This window comes from Euprymna scolopes, chromosome 2 (genome assembly GCF_053919585.1).
Source record: "Euprymna scolopes isolate OS-2025 chromosome 2, ASM5391958v1, whole genome shotgun sequence".
NCBI classification, from domain to species: domain Eukaryota; kingdom Metazoa; phylum Mollusca; class Cephalopoda; order Sepiida; family Sepiolidae; genus Euprymna; species Euprymna scolopes.
This window is the reverse complement of record NC_136483.1, coordinates 40,239,300-40,260,537: the sequence shown is the minus strand read 5'-3', so window position 1 is coordinate 40,260,537 and position 21,238 is coordinate 40,239,300.

Sequence of the window (21,238 nt, the reverse complement as noted above, 5' to 3'; positions counted from 1 at the left end):
TTTGAAACTCGTCGGAAATAAACATCTGAAGACCCGGTGCTTATTTTAAAACATGGGCAGAAAAAATACCTAGATAAATATTTTCGTTTCTTTTTTCACTTATTTTACAGAGTTTCTCTATCCTTTTTAATCCCTTTTCCATTTTGTCCTTTGTTAATCCCTAAATGCACCCCTCCTCATCCGTTAAAATAGCCAAGATGGCCGCTATATGATCGATCTCATTAAAAAGTTGATTTTCCTCTGTAAAAAACCTACTTGATCAAATGTTCGTTTTTTTTCTTTTGGTAAGCAGCACAAACACCGAAGACCTTGATTATGTCGCTTGTATTTATTATGTCGTTTAATTATATTTGAACAAGTTTACATTTTCTTTTCCTTTATTTATTTTATTTAATAGGAAAATTCAGATTTTTAACTGTTTAATAAATATTCATTTATTTTCTTTTCCACTTATTCAATTTAATTTATTATAGACTAGCATGAAGCATCCGATCTTGCCAGTAGTAAAATATGCTTAAATATATTTTAATTTGTGTAGATTTCATATTTATTATTACAGAGCCAATTTTCTATTGAATATTATATAATACTGGTTTCGAAAGAAAAAAAATGATTTGAGCGCCATCAGTTAGAATCGAAATCAAAATAGTTAGCGCTCCAGCCACGTTCCCTACCATTTGAGCTCACCTGACAGACAGGTAAGAAAGATTTAAAATTAAACCTCTTTTAACTATGATTAGTTTTATGCATGCACAAATGAATACAAATATGTGAACAAGTTGAAATGAACAAAGTCAAGTATCTGCAGAATGTATTCTTGGTTCCTCCTCTTCTCCCTCTCCCAACAATCGAGCACAGCATATAATAACAAAACTCTAAAGCACGTCTGACAGCACTGACTTCTGCCAACAGTCTGCCCCTCCTCTTAACAACACAGGCTTTTTATATGGCAAAATCGTTCACCTCTATTTGCATATTCTCCTAACTCACGTGATCACTACTCTATAAATACGAGTCTTGACCGTTTCTTTTCTTTCTTTTTATTTATTTTCATATTTATTATTACAGAGCTAATTTTCTATTGAATATTATATAATACTGGTTTCGAAAGAAAAAAAAAATGATTTGAGTGCCATCAGTTAGAATCGAAATCAAAATAGTTAGCGCTCCAGCCACGTTCCCTACCATTTGAGCTCACCTGACAGACAGGTAAGAAAGATTTAAAATTAAACCTCTTTTAACTATGATTAGTTTTATGCATGCACAAATGAATACAAATATGTGAACAAGTTGAAATGAACATTTAAACTTGTCAACATGTTTGTGTACGCATTATTCATCCATCCAAACAAAGATTTTACTCGTTATAAACCATATTTGGTGTATGAGGACTATTTCCTGTTAATTTCAATGTTATGTGACCAGTAGTTTAAGAGTTTATTGGCTAAATATTTACAGACAGACACACACACACACACACACACACACACACACACACACACACACACACACACACATACGAGATTCCTTCAATAAATTTCCAGACATTTTTGTACAGGCATTTAAAATTGTCATAGACTCTTAAAAATTCTGTATGTTTATTGCTATATATCATGAGATGACTGATTAATTTCTATGATTTCAGGTTCAAATGAACAGTGACAGCAGAAATTGGAATACGCCCTACTAAAGCCTGATTGTCACAGCTGGTTAATTTCAAAAATGCAATCTGAACGTGAGGACACTTTAGAAGAACGATATGCAATAAAATTCTGTTTTAAACTTGGAAAAAATGCCACAGAAGTGGATGGAATGCTTCAGACTGTTATTGGGCCATCTTGCATGAATCAAGCATCAAGTTTTGAGTGGTATAAGAGATTCAAGGAAGGCAGGGGATCTGTGAAGAATGATGAGAGGTGTAGAAAAAGTATGGAAGTTAGAACACCAGAGTTGATTGGCCAAATAAAGAATTTCATGGGTAAGGACTGTTGTGTGTCTATAGAGATAATAAGTGCACAGTTTGATGTCAGTGTGGGAATTGTACACACTTATTCATGAGGAACTGAAGATTCGGAACTCCATCCTTGTCACAGACTATTTAACCAAGATGGGCATCAAGACAGTTCCACACCTTATCTATAATCCAGACCTTGCCCTCTGTAACTTTTGGTTATTCCCTAAGCTTAAGAAAACCCTTAGAAGAGGCTGTTGTTATAAGACAATTGAGGAGATGAAAGAGGCTGTAACAAGGGTTATTGACACGCTCACACAAGGTGACTTCTATGGGGCCTCCCAGAAATTGTTGGAATGGTACAAAAATGTATTGTAGCGGGAGGAGATTACTTCGAAGGGGACTAGAGTTTCATGTGTGTACTATCAATAAAAGTGCCCATAGAAAAAGTCTGGAAACTTATTGAAGGCACCTCGTACATCTACTGTTTTATTTATATACATTGAAGACAGAGGCACAATGTTGTAGGGTCAGTTTTGTTGACATTGGTACCTTTTTATGTAATTACCGAGATGAATACATAAACCACAAACTTGTTCATCGGTTGAGCAAGAGAGTTTGGATATTTGCATACTCCCAACTGCACTCTGATGTTGTTGCAACATGTACTGTTGTTGATAGTTTGTATATGATCCATTATTTAGCAAAGGCAATTTTCCAGATTGACTAACTGAGAGCCAAAAATTCAAGATTGATGAGATTTATGTTTTTTTTTTTTTTTTACTTGTGAGTCATCATTTATCAAGCCCTGAAGGCCACTCAAGGATAATGGTTAATAAGTGTAAGGTGGTAGTTTAGTAATCGTTAATGGTGTAAATTGGGCAGAATTTGATTATTTATGGGGAAGATTACACAAGAACTTGTTTACATCAGATTTGAAGGCTACTATGTTGTATTCAATTGGGAAGCAGTTCAGCCCAACAGTGTTCTACAGACGGGCAGTTCTGAGAAAGAACCTTTGTTCATGGAATCTGCATTTAGATTGAGGCACAGATAGAGAGTTGGAGAAATTGTATATAGTGGTTTTAACTAGTCGAATGCTTTTTGTGAAGGTTTAGCAAGGGGGTTCCCTAGATTGGGGTTCAGTCAAGCAGTTGCCATAAAAATAATGATAAAGCAGAGACAGGCTCGCAACGTCTCTTCTGTGGGAAAGAAACGTTGCTGTATTGAAGGAAGTCTTTTTGTGTAATCTTTAAGCTGCCTTTATTTACCTCCGTGTTTAGAATCCCTCAGTTGTCTATATAGGAAATGACAGTAACCATGGTGATGGTTTGCACAACTAATTTTTATGTAATAAAAATGAATGTCCAACTCGTTTCAATGATCACGTATGCAAATGAGTAAAGAAGGAGAAACATAATCTTAATAATAACTAATAATAATAAAAAAAGGAAAGAATAACCATGTATGCAAAATTAAATTTTATGAGCAAAGAAGAGGAGTCTTTATTTCAATAATATCTGATAATAATAATTAAATGAATTACTTTTGGTTTTAATATAGAAACAATCTATTCCTTTATCATTATCTGTATCCGCTAACCGACGTTGCTCGGTGGAAGCATGCTCACCACCTCGAAAAATATTAAAGTATGGTTGTTGTTGTTGTTGCTGCTGCCCAATCCCCAACCTCCTCATGTTATGAACGGCTTTTGGAATAGACACCCTCAACTCTTCATGGTAAGAACGACTATCTCGGAATGTCAAGAACTGGTGGAGAGAAGTGGTGTAGTAAGGATATTGAGCAACCCCCAGTCATAAAAAAAAATGAAATAAAAAATACAAAATAGCAGCGAAGGGAAAAAGAATTAAAAAAAATTAACCGCAGTAGGCACCTCGGGTGGAGAGAGGTAAAAAAAAAAATTTTTTTTAAATATTCATTTAGCCATTGAAGCTGTGGTAATGTCGAATGGTTACTTACTGGCCTATGTGTCTAAAAATAGCTTGTCTGAAAGTTTTATTAAGAAACAGAAATTTATTTAAGAATGAAAACATTGAATCCTATACTAACGGAATGAAACGAAACTTCCTCTGTGTAATTATCTGTAATCAATTGTTTATTAATTAATGCAATTACTTATCACCGTAACACAAAAAAAATGAAACAAAAAGTAAGCAAATGTAAATAAACCCAAATAACAATCCAAAGGAAAACACTACCCCTAAAAAATGAAGGTGTTTCATTTCATTTTGATAATATAAAGGAAAAACAAATAAAAAGGGTGAAAAAAAATAAGACTGTTTGAATTCGATAATTAAAAAAAAAAACCTAAAGAAATGGAGAAAAAAAACCCGGAATGTTATCCGTATTTAGCGCAAGGCGAAAATAAAGAAAACATGTTATTGTACATTTATAAATAATGACCCCTCTTTCCCCTGTAGTTGGTGTCAAATATTTCACTTATCACTGTAACACAAAAAAACTAAATAAAATAAACCGAAAAGTAAACAAATGTAAATAAACCCAAATAACAAAAAAAAACAAAAAACACCCAAACAAAAAATGAATGTTTTATTTCATTTTGATAATAAAAAAGAAAACCAAATAAAATTGTTTGAATTCGATAATAATAAAAACTGAGAGAAATGGAGAAAAAAAAACATGAAATGTTATCAGCATTTAGCGCAAGGCGAAATAAGGAAATTGTACATTTATAAATAATGACCCCTCTCCACCCCCATAAAAAAAATGTAAAATGAAGGAAATGTGGATTATAATTTTGGGGTTGTTAAGTATTTTTGAATACTTTTTAGTTGGCTAAAATGTAATTACATTTATGTAGCGGTAAGCAAGGACAATAAGTTTAAGTGTGGCGAAGTATTCATTCAATAACGGGATTAGTCTCATTCCAGAATAGGAGAATGTCAAGTATCAGCCAATCAGAAAGAAAGTAACATGTCTGGGGAGACGTTAGTATTTTGTGTTTAGAGGAGTGGATGGTGAATGCTATGTCTATGAGTTTAAGGATCAGTTACGAAGGGTGGGGTCTCTGTGAGTAAAAATATGTAGGTGGGAGGATTTGGTGGTTAGGGGGAAAATTGAGAGCTACTTCCTCTGTAGATGATTGTAATGATGATGCCGCTCCTAGGAGTAAATGTAGGGTTTTAATATTACGAATTAATGTGTCTGAAATGTTCTATAGTAACATAACATATTGGCTAATAGTGTAGACATAATGAATTTGTATGTGCTATCTGTTCTTGTAAACCTACAGTATTTTGGTCCAGAGGGGAAAAACTGTGACGTTTTTATTATATATATATATATATATATATATATATATATATATATATATATAGGGGTTAGTAGTAGTAGTAGTAGTAGTAGTAGTAGTAGTAGTAGTAGTAGTAGTATGGGAGTCATTCTAAAAGTAAGGCCTCCTATTTTTAATTACAAAACTAAAAAAATTGAAGAGCTCAGAATACGGAAATGGTACCATTAAAATGAGCGACCTTTTGTGCTCCAGAATTTATTTTTTTACATAGTTACCACCATTCTCAGTGAACTTTTGTTAGCCACTTTGATGCCACGGTCGTAGAAGTCCAGAGTGTGCTTTGTCACTCACATTTCTGTTGCCACTCTGAAATAGACAAACCCATCTCCTAACTGTGATTACATAGACTGCCTCAGCTTCATAAGCGTTCAGTAGGTGCCAGTGAATGTTAATCAGCTCATATTTTCTGCATAGAAGAATTCAATGACGCATCTCTGCTTCTAACGTACGCCCATGATAGGGATTGCTTTCTTAGAGTCTCACACCGTCAATATCTGCAATAGAAAGATGAAACTTTCAGATTATGAATGAATAAGGTCATCATAACAATGTAATTTGCAACTTCCTCTGATACATTTTGGCAAAATATAAAATAGGAGGCATTACTTTTGGAACGTCCTTCATAGTAGTAGTAGTAGTAGTAGTAGTAGTAGTAGTAGTAGTAGTAAAATTATGAAAGGAAAGAGTTTTGTCTTCTTTTTTTATCGATTAGTTTTGTCTTCTTTTTTATCGAGCAGTTTTGTCTTCTTTTTTCATCGATTAGTTTTGTTTTAATGATTTCAAGTAATGATTAGAAATTAAATAATATATATATATAAGTTCATTTCTTTTTAAAATCGATTACATGTTTGTGGCATTATCGATTAATGTTTGTCAATATTTCTCATTCAAAATAGGTTCTTAAGATAAAAATTGGTTACTCAAGTAAATGTATTGATTGAATATAACAAACTTCAATTGTTGTTAATTGAACAGTAGACATAAATAAAGATGAGTACATTTAAACTGAATATTATGAGATCATTGCTCAAAATAAGGGATTTGGAATTCCATTTATTTGAACCTCTATAAATCTCAGCAGCAGAGATGCCTCTCTTCAGAGTTCAATGGTATCTTTGATATTTAATCTCCATCTCATCATATCCTGATAGAATTTTTCTCCTGCATTCTACTCATTGATTCATGGTTCTTAAGAAATTGATCCATATTGGAAAAAAATTGCTCAAACTGACCTTCATTCCAAACTTGAAATGGAAGATTTGCATCAAATCCATTGTCAAGTTTGCTGGAAAATTGGTTGAATCGTTCTACCGGTTTGGAAAGTATCTTGCTCCTGACGTAATCCTCTATCAGTATAAGAGGCAAATATGCCCTAAGATGGAGTACTATTGTTGCACATGAGGAAGTACTGCACAGAGCACCCTTTTCTGACAGAGTATAAGACCAACTTCAAAATCTTAATTGCCATTTTCTCCTCCCTACTATCTCTTTCTCAAAGACATCGTTAGTCTTTCTCTTCTCTATTGTTATTTTTATAGCAGGCACCCGACTGAGCTTCAATATATGCCCCACTCTTATAAAATATTCATAACAAAAACTCATCTAGATACCCCCATTGTTAATAGTTTCCCTCTCTCTCTCTCTCTCTCTCTCTCTCTCTCTCTCTCTCTCTCTCTCTCTCTCTACTTAAAACTAAACCAAACTTCCATGAGCAAAGTTTTTTTTTTTCTAGAAATGATCATCTGTGGAACACAATGCTGTGAGGCTGTTTTCCAGCTGACTATAATATGGTTGTTTTTAAGGCCAATATAAACACATTCTTGTTGAGCCGCCTTCTTAAGTCATAAAATTCTGCCCAATCACCATCATCATTACTAATCATCACGGTGTTGTCTCACCGTCCACCTGACAAATTCATTTAAAGAGGAACCAGCTTATTTCTGTAACTTTCATTCAGTCGATTATACTGATGGAAATTATAATCAGCGTGAGTGATTTATTTATATTGGCCTAAAAATGTTAACTTTTTTGTTGAGACAACAACCTAATTTCATCAAGTATCCATGCTTTCTGTGCTTGTGAGATAGTAGGAACCGTGTTCAGCATTATATGAAAAAAGATTTGTCTGTGCAGAAGAAATCAGTGCCTTACAGAGCAAAGAAACGCCAACAATAACTCTCTAGTGGACATAGGCAGAATAGTCATTCCATCACAGCACATGAAACTTAGTTTGATCAAGCAGTTCATCAAAGTTGTGAACGAGGATGGTGGCTGTTTCATTTACTTGTGACATCTTTCTTCAAAATTTACCATAGAGGGTTCAAAACTCAGAAATTTTGAGTTTGAAAACACAACAAACGAAGTAGAACTAGAAATGCGAATGGAGGAAAATGAACGATGTAAATCAAAGTTTGAATTCCTGACGTCACCGATCGGTCGGTTGAAGAATAAAGAAACCAACTATGTTTGTAACTGTTTGTCCCGTGTCGTCATTCCTTACAACAGAAAAGGTAAATATGTTTATCATCATCTTGTAACGAACGCTTGTATAACCCTCCCAAGTATTATGTGTCCTCCCCACCATCATCATAAGTGAAGTATCTCCTCCTCTTTATATGTGTTAAGAACTGTTGCATCATATCTTCCAGCTGTATTAATATGAAACCTCCAAGAATGATCCCATTCTGTAGAATTGTCTCCCTCATTATCATCATCATTTGTTCTGAGTCCCCGTTAATGTGTCCCCAAATATGAGCCCTCTGCTACACAATAATGGTCCTAAGCAAAAAATAAACATTAATTTTCTTTGAAAATATCGAAAAAGTACACCAAAATTTTATCAGATAGTTGAATGGAATAGAATGATTGGTGATAATCAGTTAAATGTTAAATTGTTGGAAAGACTAAAATTACTAAATACCTATAGTCCATAAAGGAGAGAGGGATAAAGAGTCATGAGCTATTTAGTCATGAGAGACAATGTATACTCCTTATAAGGACGTATGTATATATATATATATATATATATATATATATATATATATATATATATATAATATAAAGCTGAACGTCTGTGTGTGTGTGTGTGTCTGGTCACGAATAGGCTCCTATATGGTTGACTATTATAGAAAACTGATCTCATATAATAATAGAAGATGTATCATGACACAGGAATGGGTATATTTGATCTGGCATAATGATGATTCATTAAAATTGTGGGGTCTGCGTATGCGCCTGGTTTACAAAGTATGGAAATAAAAAATTTTAAAATTAAAAAAAAAGTTTACTAGTGTTTTTGATATAGATATAAATAATAATACTTTGATGAGTATGTTTTAACTTAAATAGGAATGGTATAATAAAATTGTTGGGTCTGCATTCGCGCCTGGCCTCCATAGAATGGAAATAGGCACAAACTTTAATAAAGACTTTTCATATCTATCTGTGTAAGTATACTTTGATAATTATGTTTCAGTTTGAAGAAGTATGGTATCATAAAATTATGGGGTGTTCGTTCGTGCCTGACCTCTATAGGATGGAAATATGTCACAAAGTTTAACAAGGTTTTTTAAAATAGATCCACAGAATATTGTGATAAGTGTTTCAGTGTGAACAGGTATGGTATAATAAATTATGGGGTTTATCTAATGTATTTTTACTTTCATCATATTTTGCTTTGGTTTTGATATCCCCAAATTCGAAGCTATCTCTTTACAACCCTTCCTTTTCATAACCTATCATACTTTCATAAATCAGAGTCCATTTTCTGTAGGCTGTTTTTGCACCCAGTCAACGACGGGTACTTTTGCTAGTATATATATATATATATATATATATATATATATATATATATATATATATATATATATGTCTATTGTGAAGCAAAGTTACACATTCCCCAATCACACCTCACCTGAACCGATATTGCTTGATTTAAAAATATGAATAGAAATTTTAATAAAGAGTTCATGGCTTTGCGCAGGTGTTAACAGGAGGCGTCATTGATTCCTGGAAAACACTGAGTGTGTCTCAAAACGATTAACGACTATAAATTTATCAAAAATCATTTCAACGAATGTCACTTTACTTACACCCCCCTACCAAAATAATTTTGAATGCATTCTTGGGCTCTGTCACCAAAATTAAATATTATATAAGACGTAAACAATAAAATAAAAAGGTAATATGGCTGGAGAGGTGTACAGGAGAATATACGATTCTTTATCTATTCCCTGTCTCTGTCTCTCTCTCTGTTTGTCTGTCTGTCTATCTGTCTGTCTGTCTGTCTGTCTGTCTCTCTCTCTCTCTCTCTCTCTCTCTCTCTCTCTCTCTTCATTTAATATCATTTTTCCTTCATCCAGAGATTATACCTTTTTTTTTTATATTTCGCAAGCCAGTCTTCATGATCCAGTGGGTCAACTGTTTTCAAATTCAACTCTGTAGTTTTGTCTAATCATTTGCTTCCATGCTTTCCTCGGCCGACCAATCTTCCCACAATTATCAATGCTTCTGTAACAGTTTATCCAGAAAGACGAATACTGCACATGATCATACCAGTATAACTGATTTGTCAAATTCTCTAACCTAATATGTTTGGTTTGATTTGGTTTGGTTTGGTCAGATTTCATATTGTAGATCCACCTGATCATGGATCTGTCATTCAATCCTGGGCAATGTTGGTTCTTCTTGCTAGTTCATTAATTACATAATTAATTACTTAATGGTAGCAATTAAACACAAACGTGCACACACACGTGCGCACACGGCACTGAATAGTACAATAAACAGAAGCAATGTACACAAGTATTTCAATAGTACAGACAGAAAGCAAATAAATAACAGATAAAAAAGAAAAAAAAATTCTACAGAAGTTAGCATGTTTAAGATTATCAGTCTTCTGTTTCAGACTCCATAAATACCATACAATTCCCTCACCTCCAATGCGATTTGACCTTTCTGTAAAGAAAACCACCTGCATGCTAAAAAAAGCAACGTGCGTGTGTGTGTGTGTGTGTGTGTGTGTGTGTGTGTGTGTGTGTGTGTGTTTAATTTTGGGCAAGGTATCTTAATAGAATTTAAAGGTTGATTCCTGTGAAGTTCATTTTATGTAATACTGTTAAAATAGACTGAGTGTGGCTCATATTTTAAGGTGAAGCAACCCATTTGGCAATGAAACAAAACTTAACGTCATTCTATCGGCAATGAACACCTTCGTAATCATGAAAGTTTGTGTAGTCATTGTACAAAATTTTTATGATACTTTTGCTTTTTGCTTTTATTAATGATACTTTTAGTTTTTACAACACTTGCATATCATTCAAATAAAATTATTAGTAAATTTAGTGAAAAAATATCTAATAAAATGACTAATAACTCAATAATAAAACATATAAATATAGAAGTTATATCATTCATTCAAATAATTCTAGAATAATTATTATTTGTTATGAAAATAGCTAGAAATAATTACCATCAACTGTAAAAAGAAAATCTGGGAATAATTACACTTTATGATAAAAATAAATATAGAAATAACTATAATTCGCAATAAAAACAAATCTAGAAATAACACAATTCACAGCCAAAAAAGATCTAGAAATAACTATTATTCATTGTAAAAATATATCTAGAAATAATATAATTCACAAACAAATCTCTAAAAATAATGTAAATATAAGTTATTAGAACAAAAAGCAATTTAAAAGTGAAGAAATCCAGAAAAAACTTTATCAATAACTGAAAACAAATCTAGAAATAATATAATACATAAATTTCTTTTTAAACATCATTAAGAAATTCTAAGAATAACTACCATTTACATTTGAATCTAGAAATTCACAAACAAATCTATAAAAATAATGTAAATATAATATTAGTGTTGTGTCTGTATCAATAACAACACGAACGCAGAAAGTAAAGGTAAAACAAATATATTAAGACGAATATAAAATACATATTTACAAAGGTGCAGTGGTACTGCAGTTGGAAGATTGTCCGGCAGAGGGCGTGATAAAGTCTTTCATGGAGCAACCGGCACATGCGTCTTGCCTATCCAGCGTTCGAACACAGCTCTCCGGTCTTGCTGACTTGATAACTTTATCTATATCTTGTTCACCCACGTATGCTAATTAGTGGGCGTCTCCACAACACCCCCCTCCCAAGATTTGAAGTTGTGTAGATTTCAATATCTTTTCCTTTTGGGGTTCATTATCATTAGGTCTATAGCCTTTCTTTTCCTTCCCGATCTCCTCGGTTCGGGCATGGTCTGTGGTGGTTTAATATTAAACGTTTTGTATACTATATCAATTGGATCTTCCTGTTCCTCAGGTTTGTCATGTTCGTTGTCCTTCCTATGACGTTTTCTCAGTTGATTTTGGTGTCTTTTGTGTATCCCTTTTGGACCTTTTATCATGTGGACCAAATCGCCGATACGTTTATCTACCGTACCAGACTCCCAATATGACATATTATTTTTAAAACATTTAAAATATACCTGATCGCCCAGTTTAAACCTTTTATGTGATGTGTGTGTCGTTTTATATACGACTGTTTGCTGTGGTATTAATTTATCAAATGGTGATTTTATTTTTCTCGCAAACATTAATTCTGCTGGTGATAATTTCGAAGGTGTATTTGGGTTCTCAGTTATCCTATATATTTGCAGGAACTGTTGTAATGCTTTATCCGTCGGTGTCCCTATCGATTTTCTAAGGGCATGCTTTAACGTATCTATGAACCTTTCCGCTAATCCATTTGATCAAGGATGGAACGGTGGTGTAGTTATATGGTTTACCTGAAATGATTCACAAAAATCCTTGAAAACACTTGAAGTAAATTGTGTTCCGTTATCTGTGACTACAATGTCTGGTACCCGAAAACGTGCAAATATTTCCTGCAGAAAACTTATTGTGTTATCTGTCATTAGGTTTTTGACCCGCTTTACTTCCGGCCATCTGGAAAAACTATCTACTATGATTAGGTAGTATTGTCCCTCGATCGGTCCAGCAAAGTCTAGATGAATGCGTGACCATGGATGATCAGTTTTTTTCCAAGGTTTATGAACTATCGGTGGTGCCTTAGCAGCTAACGCACAACCTTTACATTTGTTTACTGTTAATGCAATATCCACATCCATATTACGCCAGTAAACATAACTCCTCATAAGTGTCTTCATCCTATTTATACCCGGGTGTCCTGTATGAAAATCACGTAAGATTTTTTTCTGCAAAGTTTTCGGTACAACCACTCTTTCACTATATAATAGTACCTCATTGCATAAGGAAAATATACTTTGTGTTTTTCCGCCATTTTCCCTTAATTTTTCCTTTATGTCTTTGATGACGTCGTCATTTTCAGCCTCCCTTTTTATATCGGTAAACGTGACTGGTAATTCTCTTATATTCGCCACCGTTTTTTTTCCTCATAATTGGAACATATAACTGCAATTACTGACTCTTCAAAGGTTTCATCCCTTTTCGGTATAAGCCTTGACAATCCATCTGCATGACCTATTTTTCCCGAACGTAGATATTTTATTTGAAAATCATAATTTAGCAAGATCGTACCCCAACGGAGTAACCGATTTGCCGTATATACTGGTAAGCCCTTTTTTGAGCCGAAAACAGTCACTAGGGGCTTGTGGTCTGTTTCCAGTGTAAAATGTCTCCCGTACAGATAACGGTGGAATTTCGTGACCGCGAAAATAATGCTTAATGCTTCCTTTTCTATTTGGGAGTAAGCCTTCTCTGACGGAATTAGGGTCCTTGAAGCGTGCATTATAGGTTTCTTCGCTCCATCTGGCATGATATGCTGTATACATGCTCCTATACCATACGAGCTCGTGTCACTCACAACAATTATTTGTAATTTTGGATCGTAATAAGTTAAGGCTACATCTGACGTCAAAGTCTTTTTAATTTCCTCAAATGAGTCTTGACATTCTTTTGTCCATATCCATGGTGTTTCTTTCTTTAATAATTCGTTCAGCGGAGCTCTTAGGTCGTGCATGCCTTTGATAAATACTTGGTAGTAGTTCGCAAAGCATAAGAAGCTCTGTAAAGTCGTCACGTTATGTGGTGCTGGCATGTTCCTAATTGCTATCGCTCTTTCTGGATCAGGGTGTCGACCATCTTTACTTATTATTTGTCCTAAATACTTGATTTTGTCTAGACAAAACTCACATTTGTTTTCTTTCACCTTGAATCCGTACTCGTTTATTCTTGTGAACACTTGTTTTAAATACTCTATATGTTCACTTATGGAAGCGCTCCTTATGATTATGTGATCCAGGTATGCATAAGCATAATCTAAACCGTTCAGCGTTGTGTCCATTGCTTGCTGGAATATCGCTGGCGCGACTTTTATCCCGAATGGTAATCGGTTATACTTGAATAACCCTTTGTGTGTGTTAATGCATAAAATCTTTGAGCATTTTTCTTCTATCGGAATTTGAAAATAGGCGTTGGACAAATCTACTTTTGAAAAAATTTTCCCACCATTTAGTTTGGCAAAAATCTCTTCCGGGCTTGGTAAAGGGTGATGGTAATTTTGTAATTTAACCCAGTTGAAAAGTCTCCGCGGACTCGAATTTGTTCCGATTTCTTCTTTACGTACACCGTAGGCGCTGCCCAAACGCTAGTTTCGATTTTCGATAAAATGCCCGTTCTTTCAAGTCTGTCTAATTCGCTATCTATTTTATCTAATCCGGTGAACGGCATGTTCCGTTTTTTCTTAAATACTGGTGTTGCATCCTTTTTTAGCTCGAACGAAGCTTTAAATTTATTACATCTTCCCAGTCCCGTAGTAAATATTTCTGGGAATTTGTTCTTTAGTTCCTTTTTTAATATTTTCTGACGTTGTGGTGCAGCTGGTTATTTTTTTTTACAAAAAGCGTTCATCGGTTTATTCCAAAGGTTGAATTTTTCAATAAAATCTGTTCCCAATAAATTCTCACTTTCTTTAATTATGAAGATTTTCAATTTCTTCGTCGTGCCATTTAAATTAATGGGCAGGCCGACTTCTCCTTCGAATTTGATTTCGTCTCCTATCACCGTTCTAGCACCCTTACTTGACTTTTTCAGAGTCGGTTTATCCAGTTTTTTCCAAGTGTTAACGTTTATTACCGACAAATCTGCTCCAGAATCAAGTTGAAATTTTATTTGTTTGCCGAAAATATTAATCAACACATATTTTTGTAAATTGTCTTTCTCTTTGTCGTTTAATCCCATTTGGTGTACTCTATATTTTGTTCTGCAACAAATACTCTTATGTCCGACTTTGTCGTAATTGAAGCATCTTATATTTTTGTAAGGACAATCCTTTCCCCCAATGTTTTTCATCACATCTTCCGCAATTATTACTTGGTCCAGATTTTCTATAGTTCCTTTGAATTGTATCGTAATTTTGTTTTCTGTAATTAGAGTTTGAGTATTTATAACTCTCGTAATCTTTTGGATTTTGACGAGTCTCACACTTTCTTTGCCCTGCGTTTCTGCCAGATTTTTTAATCTTCCTTATGTATGACACTCCTGCTTCTTCTATATCTCTGGAGTCTTTTTTTAGTGATACTGCCCTTTGACAATCTTTTACTAACTTTTGCAGTGTCAGACCTTGTTCTGTCTCTAATTTTGAGAGAACGCGTCTTCAGATCTCTGAATTTTTTGTAGAAACTAGCCCCTGTGCAAAAATTAAACATTTGAAGTCGTCCACCGTAAGTTCCGATAATTTAAAATTGTCGCAGTGTTTATTCACTACTGACGCATATGTCAGGTAGTCCTGCTCCTCCATTTTCTTAAGGTTTATACACGACCATCTCTTGTGAAAAAGAGACATGTTCGGTCCGAATAACTCTTTAAGAAGTTTTACGGTCTCAGCGAAGTCTAACTGATTCGTTCTCCTTGGCAATATGAAATCAACAAATTTGCAATGTTCACTGGTACCAAGCTTTCGAAGTAATAAACTTACTTTCTTTGCATTTGACCAGCTTTTGCAATCTATTTCGAAAATATCTTCATACCTCTTGAAGTATGCCTCAAAAGTTTTATCCTCTTCCGGTAGGTACGTGAACACATCTATGCTATTCATAATTGTTGCGTTGCAAAAAGTTGTATTGCTTTCCTGTGCAGAATTAGTCGTTAATCTTTCCAACAAATCTTTTTGACCAAGTTGCATTTGCTCTATACATTTAAGCCATTCATTGTCTTTCGTCTCTTTCTTGTAGTTCTTTTTTTTGTAATTCGTCTCTTTCTTGTTGACGCCTTCTCTGTACTTGGTCTCTTTCTTGTTGACGCATTTGCATTTCCGCGAATAACTTGATAAGATTCTCCATTTTGTTTTTCGAATTAGTAAATCAGTCACTTTTACAATTTCCTTTCTTTAATAACTACGAACAGCCGATTCCTTTTGTTACGTTATTAATTACGTAAAAGAAAGAAAAAAAAATCCCTTATTAGTACACTGACAAAAAAAAAATTACGTTTTCTTTCAAAACAGTCTACCTAATAAGTTCACGGTATACTAGAGAAACACTTTCTTTTTTCTTTTTTTGTGTGCACTTTGCAGAAAGGGTTACTGTAACTTTCAAGTTTCTTTTTTCTCGTAGGCACTTTGAAATAAAGTGCTTGCTGTTTTTTTTTTTCAAGTGTCACGGGTTTTAAATTTCCTTTTCAAGTAGTCACAAAAAAAATCTTGGTGTTTTGCAAGATCCAGCGCTTGAATATCACGTTCGACAATTTTGTAGTTGCTGCGTTTTAAACATTGAATTCCCAAATGAATTTTTTTTTCCAATCCTTGACGAGTAAGTATTTCCCGAATACCACTGTTGAGTTTGATAGAGTAAATCTTTTTTCGAAATCCCATCACCACTGTTGTGTCTGTATCATTAACAACACGAACGCAGAAAGTAAAGGTAAAACAAATATATTAAGACGAAAAGATAATACATATTTACAAAGGTGCAGTTGTACTGCAGTTGGAAGATTGTCCAGCAGAGGGCATGTTAAAGTCTTTCATGGAGCAACCCGCACATGCGTCTTGCCTATCCGGCGTTCGAACACAGCTCTCCGGTCTTGCTGACTTGATACCTTTATCTATATCTTGTTCACCCACGTATGCTAATTAGTGGGCGTCTCCACAACAATTAGTTATTAGAACAAAAAACAATTTAAAAGTGAAGAAATCCAGAAAAAAAATTAACAATAACTGAAAACAAATCTAGAAATAATATAATTTCTTTTTAAATACCATTACTTACTGAAGAAATTCTAAGAATAACTATCATTTACATTTGAATCTAGAAATTCTCTACAATAAGATCTAATGCATCACTCAATAAAAACCTGGACCTGACAGATAAATGATACAACTTTTAAAAACATCCATATGATTTTTTTCAAAGTACTAAACTTCAAATTACACACGTCAAAATTTGAGCCCAATTGGATTATTAGTTTACAAATTACAGTTATTTAAATGGAAAATTTCAAAACAATGTAAAAATCTGAATTTCACATGTTGATGAAACATTGCTTCCAAATGGTAAAAATACTGTTCAAGCAAAGCAATGGCTTGGTAAGTGTTATTAAGACTCTGTTCAATTGAAAACAATACTTAAGAGGTGCTGTACTGATTTCAAAACATGGTTGTACAGATACAAATAATGCCGGATGCTTATGCTGTCTAAATTGAAATTGTGTGAGAAAAAATGAGTTGAAGGCTATGCATTCACCATTTTTGCACATTTATCAATGAAAAGCTGTGTTCAAGATGGAAGTCATGCTTGCTCAAAGTCGATCAAAAACAATAATGTATTGACGACTCAGAGCATTGTTTGAAGCTGTTTGAATGCAACAATTTCTGTGATAATGGATGAAACATGGATTCAACACATCGCTCCAGAATCAAATCAGTTGAGTGAACAGCAGCTGGTGAGATGGAAACATCAGCAGGCAAGATTTTGACCCACATATTTTTAGATGAGCAAGGTATTTTGTTCATAAAAAGGAAGGAAGAACCATCAACAGTGAATCATATACAACATTATTGGTGTGTGTTTGAAGGAAGAAATCATCAAAACCCAGACCACAAATGAAGAAGAAAAAGTGCTCGTTCACCAAGACATTGTACCATATCACAGGCTAATAACAATGATGACAAAACTACATGAATTTCACATCGAATTACTTCCGCACCCATAAAAAATAGATTTCAGATCTTGATCCCAGCAACTACTGGCTCTTTGAAAATTTGAAAAAAAATGCTTCAGGGAAAAAGATTTGATTCCAATAAAGAAGTAAATTGGAAACTGAGGCATATGTTGAGGCCAAAGATAAATCATTCTGCAAAAAGGCATCAAATTGTTAGAAAGTAATCAGTGCATCATTTTAGAAAGGAACTGTTTTGATGAATAAACCCAAATTTTGTTTAAAAGTCCTTGTTTTATTAATTAGCCCCAGAGCTTACTGAGTGATGTGTTCTAAATATTACCATTTAATAAACCAAGGAATAAATATCATTCGCTGTAAAATAATCTGGAAATGATATAATTCATTTTAAAACAATCTATAAATAATATAATCTATCTATACTTCTTTAAGTTCGTTTTTCTTTTGTGTGTATTGGTATTCATATTAAAAACCTCTTTTCTATTTATTTAAAAAGAAAATACAATTTTCTTATATATGGGTTGTGGAAATGCATTCACTAGCAAAAGATTTAGCTAATTTGCATATTCTTTTAAACATTCATTTTAATTAATTCCCTATTAGTTTTTTTCGGTTTTCTTATGGGATTTTCATCTAGAGTTAACTATTACATGTAATTATATTCATGCAGATATTCTACATGATTTATACTTGCATAATATTTTCGTAAAATCTTTACAGTAAACACAAAATTGTTTCCATATATATTTATGCATACGTATATATTTTTGTTTAATCTATTAGTCTATTTATCTATCTATCTATAAAAGTGAACATGTCTGTCTGTCTGTGTACATTTCCCTACGCAATAACTCTGTCAATTTTTAGTCTACAGACTCGAAATTTGATATAAGGGTACTGAGATTTGGGAAAATCTATGTGATCGGTTTTCGGCCAGAATTTAGCTGTTAAGGGGGTCAAAGTTCAACGATTTGACCTTTGAGAACTCTACCAAACTCCTCCGACAATTTTGGGTCTAAACACTTGAAATTTTAGATATAGTTTCCTTGGACATGGATCACAACTTATCAAGGCCCAGGGGCCACTCGAGGATAAGGGTTAAAGAGTGTACAGTAGACAATTGGACAATATAGTAATTGTCAGTAATGGAAATTCAGTAAATTTGTTAACTTAAGTGGGAACGGCTTATCAAGAACTTGTTTACATTGGACTTGAAGACAACTATATTGTAGTCAGCTGAAAAGCAGGAAAACGGAAAACAGTTCTACAAGCGTGCAGTTCCCAAATCTCAGTACTCTGTATATCAAATTTGAGTCTGTAGACTAAAAATTGACAGAGTTATTGTGTAGAGAAATGTACACAGACAGACAGACACACAGGCACTTTCACTTTTATAGATATACTACCATGGATGCCCGGTGTTGCCCGGGTGTGTGGAGGTCTATGCTGAGCAAAAAAAACAAAAAACAAAAAAGAAAACGGTCAATAGTGTCTAGTAGGCATTGATGTAACATAAAATATGTGAGGATATGAATATTTACAACCAGAATCACAATTTAAAGTCTTTAAACTTTTGCTTATTTGGTGTTAAAAATTGCTATACAATCATCATCATCATCATATGCTAATATTCGTTTTGCTTGCATGTGTTGGACAACTATTAGAAATTGACATCCAAAGTAACTTATCTCTAGTTATCGCTCTTTGCCTCAGGTATATTTTTATCATTTCCTCCAATGTTTTTTTTTTGGGGGGGGGGGGCTTCCCTTGTCACCTAGACCTGCTATTTCAACAGGTCTACATATGCTAACTCAAGAACTATCATTCATTTTTTCAACATGAACATACCATTGAAGTATCCTGTTCTGCACACATCTCCATATACTGTCCAGATTTAATCTTTTTTGAGGTCATCAGGACTAAGCCTGTCTTTAAGATATGATCCATCAACTTTAAATCCCTGTAATTGCATCCATCTAGTGCTTCTCCTTTACTCTTGTAGTAATTCATAATTGTATTAAGTTCCCAATCTTTCAGGATAACAACTTCTTTTATCATCTGGTTTGCCAAGTCTGTGATCATCTCAATGCCTGTTTTATCCGCAGCCTTAAACATTTCTGTCAGAATGCCTAAGGATACACCTTTTTCATCTTACAGTTTCCTGTACTATTTCTTTCTCAGTTCTCATAGCTAGGCCAGATATTGCTTCAGCAACTTTGAGATTTTTATGGTTTCATGAAAACTCAGTATTCAACAATTTCTCATCATGGCATTTCCATCCGTCTTGTTCTGTTTATTTGTTGCAAACACTCCAAATTATATAAATTTTTAAACTCCAAATTTCTAAAAGTTAGAACTGGTTCTATTAGACTCTAATTTAGAGAACCATTTTAGTATAAACTTGAATGATGCAATGACCACCTAAAAATAATATATACTATTGTTTTCATGATAATCTGTAATTATGGCATCTAATCAATATTCATTCATAATAAATGTTTGTTTTAGAATAATTTCAACTATGTTCATTGAAAGATGTAGGAGTGCAAGTAGTTTCAGGCTTATTGTGAAATCTGATCACGAGCCTTTGTCACATTTGTTAAAATCGCTTATGTTGTTGAATACTGTAATTGGGGGAATGAGTTTGCTGCCCTTTCCATTACTGTTTTCATTTTGCTTTCTCTTCAATAAAATATCCGTGTGTGCATCTCTAAATTTCACCTCCCCCCCCCTTGTTATGCCTGCTTCTTGTCTTGTCTGCATTAATTGAATAGACAGGAGTTTTACCTTGTGCATAATTTTCTTTTTATGGTAATGCAAAAAAGGGTTATGTTAAAGCATCCTGGTCACAGCACCAATTACAAATTTGCTACAGCATTAATAGATAACCAATTACAAATTAGCATGATGCTTATTTTACTAAGTTCCTGTCTGATAACGTGTTTATGATAGTGATGCTGATCATAATATTAGTCAATCCTTTAGACCCCCATATTAGATTTGAAATGCACTTGTCGATCTGTAATAAATTGTTCTTAAATAACCAACACTTGTTTTCACAGTTTATTAAAGTTATCTGGAAAATGAAAGCAGTGAAACATGGTTGCTTTAAGTACCTTAAAAAAGAGGTATGCTCCCAATGGTCTAGACACTTGCTGCGAGGAAATGTGTCAGACTCCTTCAAAATCCTTGCGAAAAAAAAGAAAGCTAGAACATGATGGAAATTAAAGTCGCCCTTTTCTTGTGCTGATACCACCTTCCTTTGTCATGGAAAGGACAGACTCCCCCCCCCCCATTCTCAATTCAACACAAACATACTTTCCTTCCCAATTTTAAACTTTTAGAACATTGTAAAAAATTAACTCCAGTCAGGGTTCACAGATCAACTATTACAAAAACACAATTTTGGATGTTATTACTGTTATATACAAGGTGGAACAATTAAATTGTCGCTGTAGAAAAGATGATGTGATTCCATTATTTTTTTTTGATGAAAACTGGTTTTCTTTTATTTTTGCAGACCATCTACTAGTTGGCCAGTTGTGTACAAGAGCAATAGGAGTCTTCTATCATGTCTGAAAGTGGCACAATGTTCAACAAACGAGATCAGAGATGCACCGCTGTACAACTCATGCTCTCTACTGATCCAAGTTAAGACAACAGGACCATTGCCAGCACCCCTAAAATGAAAATCCAGACAGTTTAACGCTTGATGGCACAGTTCAATAAGTTTCTGGCCATGGTTATGGTCATTGGTGTGGTTTCAAGTGATGGCCACATCATGCCACCTCA